Below are 4,831 nucleotides of genomic sequence, written 5' to 3' on the forward strand. Positions count from 1 at the left end.
TATGCATGAGCTGGAGGGAAAAGGAAAGAAGGAAACTGACCAGTATTTTTAGTGAACTGAGGGTAAAAGAGTAGCAGAACCTAGAGAATACTGTCTTCACTAATATTGCTTCAATATTTATGTAGTAAAGACTGTGGGGAAAAATATTGGTTACAAGGAGATCAAACCAGTCAATTCTTTTTTTTTTTGGATGGTTAATACATTTCATTGACTGCCATGTCTGGAGTTGCATGGACTGTTCCAGAAGTTTCACAGAGTCTGGACCCCACCACCTCAAACCTTCTGGAATTTTCTATCCACCTCCATGTTCTGGGGTCCCCAGGGAATTTTCTTGGCTGTGATCTTTACTGAGAGAAAACCAATTTGAGAGGTATATATCAGAGTCCATGAGAAAGGTCCTGGATATCACAGACCATTAGTGCCTTTACAAATAAAACCCCAAAGAACCCCAACCCCATTTGATTGAAACTTGTAAGAAATCTTGCTTCAAGGACAATCTGTTATGCCCCAACTCTTTGATTGAGAATTACCAGTCTCTGTACCTTTTACTAAGCTTCACTTCCTGTTGTTTGTGTTTTGAAAAGAACAGACCACCCCCCCCATGATTTCCAAATATGAAACATAGTAACATTAAATGTTATATTGAAAAGTACATATGCCCCCCACCCCCAAACCAAGGCTCACTGAGCCCAGCAGGTCTGAACCACAGTGAGCTTAAATCCTTACTACTGAATCAAATGGTCACTACAAAGCCATGTTGAAAAACTTAAGAAAACTCCAAGAGACCAAGTTGAACCAGCTATGGGTTTATCCAAATTTATACAGGAACTGCACACAAAAGACTGACTGCAGGAACTGGTGTAAATATAGCAAAGCACCCCTGGCTTTGTTTAAAACCTAGACTTAAGTCTTTATCTTGTAGTATGTCTCCTGCAAAGGTTTTCCTATCCCAGGGCTCTATGCTCAACAGTGCATACACACTTGAGTTCCTACCATCTCACAGCTCATACTCCACGTGCAGTGATCCAGGGTTAAGAGAGTTGGATTACAACAGCTCTAGTAAGTGATCACCCACTGCTTAGCACCAGTTAGGAATAAAGGGGAAAAAAAAAGTGTGTGTGTGGGGACTTCTCTGGGGATCCAGTGGTTGAGACACTGCACTTCCACTGCAGGGGCACAGGTTCAATCCCTGGTTGGGGAACTAAGATCTCCCATGCCAGACTGTGTAGCCAAAAAAAAAAAAAAAAAAAAGACTCAGTGAGCTCTGAATAAAGAATTGCATTTCTACCACGTCCCGCCTGTCCCTCAACAGTCCTGTCTACTCAAATTCCCCCAGTTTCCACAGCCTCAAATAGTCATGTCTCAGGGCACTGCCAGCAGAATGGGAGGGTGGGCCTCTCTCAGGTGATTCTAACTCCCCATTTGTTGCTCTGTTTCTGGGAGGGGAGGAGCTGCACAGTTAGTAAAGAGGCTGGCTGGTCAAGGGATGACCAGGTGCCAGGCACACTGCCCCAAGGATAAACCCGGCTCTACTGACATCAATATTTTAATCACTGAACCTACCAGAAAATGGATAATCAAATATGACAGACTTCAAAAGAGCAAACAATTTGTTCCTCTGCCATCATGCCCACAGAGGAAATTTTCCCAGGTCATACATTTGATAAGCATGGGAACAGGAAGGCTCATAACCTTACTTTCTTTCCCACTCCCACATGCCACCAACAGAAGGTGAAGTGGGATCTAAGCACCTAAGAATGGCCAGGTTCCCACGAATCACATCCTTACCCTACCTTGGCCTCACCTGTGGCTTGGGAAACTCACAGAAAGACTAGTTTCGTACGACCCCAGATTTTTTTCTTTCAGCAGCCACAACTGGTCACATTGCATGTTTCAAGGTTACACAGGAGCCCCATGCTACATGGGGGAGGAGCAGACGAATCTTGCTGGGAATCTTTCTTTACAAGAAAGCCAGAGCAAGTATTCCAGAAGCTGACAATATCCAGGAGCGGGCACCCCAGGGCCTCCAGAAAACCCCTCACTCTCGGGCTTTCAGACTCCTCATTGCTGCTGCTGCTGCTGCGTCGCTTCAGTCGTGTCTGACTCTGTGCGACCCCATAGACAGCAGCTCACGAGGCTTCTCCGTCCCTGGGATTCTCCAGGCAAGAATACTGGAGGGGGTTGCCATTTCCTTCTCCAATGCATGAAAGTGAAAGTGAACTCGCTCAGTCCTGTCCGACTCTTCGCGACCCCATGGATTGCAGCCTACCAGGCTCCTCCGTCCATGGGATTTTCCAGGCAAGAGTACTGGAGTGGGGTGTCATCTCCTCTGAGACTCCTCATTAGGGGCCTGTTTTCTTGAGCATCGAAAGGCCTTTTCTGGACGGGGATGGGGGCAGGGATGTGCAGGTCAATGGCTAAGCTGGCCAGGTGGGGAAGAGGAGGGGGAGAGGGCAGTTCCTTCGGACCCCCAAAAGAGGTAGAAAATGGGAAGTAAGGGGTTCAAGATGACAGGCAAGGCCATTTTCTTGGCTGGGGGCTGCTCCCCTGCCTTCCACTCACCGATTATAAATAAGAGCTCATGATGAGGAAGACTAGGCGCAGAATGAGGACGAAAGCCACGTCTCATCCCAGGATTAGCCCTTCTTGGCCCGGTCCTCCAGCATCTTGCGGAAGGCCTCCTGGCTGGCCCTCAGCCGCCATTTGCGCTCCAGCCACTCACCGCAGCGCGCCCGGAAGAAGGCGTCCAAGTCCAGCGTGGTGTGGTTGGCTTCCGGCAAGGCCTGACCACCGCCGTGGGGTGGAGAGCTCGGCGGACAGGTGTGGGGCACGCCTCGGGGTCAGCGGCTGGAATCTTGGAAGGCCGGACGCCCGGGCCGTGCAGGTCCTCGTCGCTTGGCAGGCTGCGGGCATACTTCTGACACAAGGTGGTACTGCCCGGCACCTTGTGAGCCTGGGAGACGCGCGTGAAGTGCTCGGCAGACTCAGAGCTCCCCGAGTTGTCCGGGTGGGAGAGGAAGCTTTGCTGGTGGTTAGGCCGCCTTGATTTGCTCCAGGCTGGTCGTGGAGAGAATGCAGAGCAGATCATAGAGCGCCATGAGCGGGTACAGGCCATCGCTCTGGGTGTAAGCCCTCGCTTCTAGGCCCAGGCCCGATCTTGGGTTTTGCGGAACCAGCCCCCCACCGGCCTGCCACAACTTCCACGGTAATAGTTGCGACCACCTCAGACCACACCGGGCTGCCATCTTGAATCAAATCAGTCAATTCTAAAAGGAATCTCCCATACTTTGGCCACCTGATGTGAAGAGCCATCTTATCAGACAAGACCTTGATGCTGGTGAAGATTAAAGGCAGGAAGAGAAGGTGGTGACAGAGGATGAGATGTTTGGATGGCATCATGGACTCAATGGACTTGACTTTGAGCAAGCTCCAGGAGATAGTGAAGGACAGGAAAGCCCAGTGTGCCCATCAGGTTGGAGAGTGGGACACGACTTAGCGACTGATCAACAACAACAAGGATAGATGAATCACATTTTACACCTAAAGGTAAGAATATCTTGAAGGGAGTAAGGGATTTGATTTGATACTGTTTTCTTTCATCAAATGTTCTATTTCAATCCCATTGTATAAATTCTAATTATCAACTACACTGATAGAGATTGAAAAAGGTGTCTCCTTAGATTGCTATAAATTTGGAAGGGATTGGGGGTGGAGGAGTAGCTTTATCTGTTCAGTTGTGGTGGGGAAGAATACATGCCATATGCTTGAATCCCCCAGCTCATTGAGAGGTTGCTTCTTGAGCTCTTGGAGCCCCAGTGAAGAGCTTGGTGGTCATGTTTATAAACTACAGTGAAATCTGGGATTTACTTTCTTTGCTTTTACAATAGCTTGTCAGCTTTTTGAGGAAGTATACATTTTTAAATATTAATTTCTTGGGAACTAGTATAGTAATTAGCATAATGAAGTGAAGTGAAGTGAAAGTTGCTCAGTTATGTCTGACTCTTTGCACCCCATGGACTATCTAGTCCATGGAATTCTCCAGGCCATAATACTGGAGTGGGTAGCCTTTCCCTTCTCAAAGAAGCACAGTGAAAGTGCCCAGGAAATATTTTTCTTAGAGATTTACTGAGAGCAGCCATAGAGTAGTCCCTTCTCTCCAATGAGTAATGGTAACTTCTTATTTTCCCATCTCATCCCATCATCTAATATCAGCTTAAAACACTGCATTTAGATTAGATCTTTCTGGAGGCCTACACTGTTGCATCTTTCTCTCATTCTGGCTGCCTCTGGGTTCTTCACACTTAGAATCTGAGGAAAGCTAGGATAAGGAGTGAAAAAGCTTTCAGACAGTAATCTTGTCTGTACACTGGCAATGAGAAGGAACTCCTCAACACCAAGTTTAATGTGACAAATACCAAAGAGGAGACTTTATATTTCAAATCAACCCTGAATATTCATTGGAAGGACTGATGCTGAAGCTGAAGCTCCAATGCTTTGGCCACCTGATGCAAAGAGCCAACTCATTGGAAAAGACCCTGATGCTGGAGAAGACTGAAGACAGGAGGAGAAGGGTGTGACAGAGGATGAGATGGTTGGATTGCATCATGGACTCAATGGACATGAATTTGAGCAAACTCAGGGAGATAGTGAAGGACAGGGAAGCCTGGCATGCTGCAGTGTATGAGGTCGAAGAGTCAGACATGACTTAGTGACTGAACAACAGCAATAAACCTTGCCGAGTGCCCTTCCCCCACCTCATTACCTCAGGCAAATTCCTTGATTCAATTTCATCTTTCATAGAAATAGGATGTCCGTGGGGAAAGGTGAAGGC

General features: G+C 47.5%; 1 pseudogene; it reads right to left on the minus strand.

The window, feature by feature from the left end:
* Window positions 1-2,565: 2,565 nt before the first annotated feature.
* On the minus strand, window positions 2,566-3,245 carry LOC110133884 (dnaJ homolog subfamily C member 30, mitochondrial-like; annotated as a pseudogene).
* Window positions 3,246-4,831: the final 1,586 nt, after the last annotated feature.

Source organism: Odocoileus virginianus, chromosome 11, assembly GCF_023699985.2.
Source record: "Odocoileus virginianus isolate 20LAN1187 ecotype Illinois chromosome 11, Ovbor_1.2, whole genome shotgun sequence".
Classification (NCBI taxonomy): Eukaryota; Metazoa; Chordata; class Mammalia; order Artiodactyla; family Cervidae; genus Odocoileus; species Odocoileus virginianus.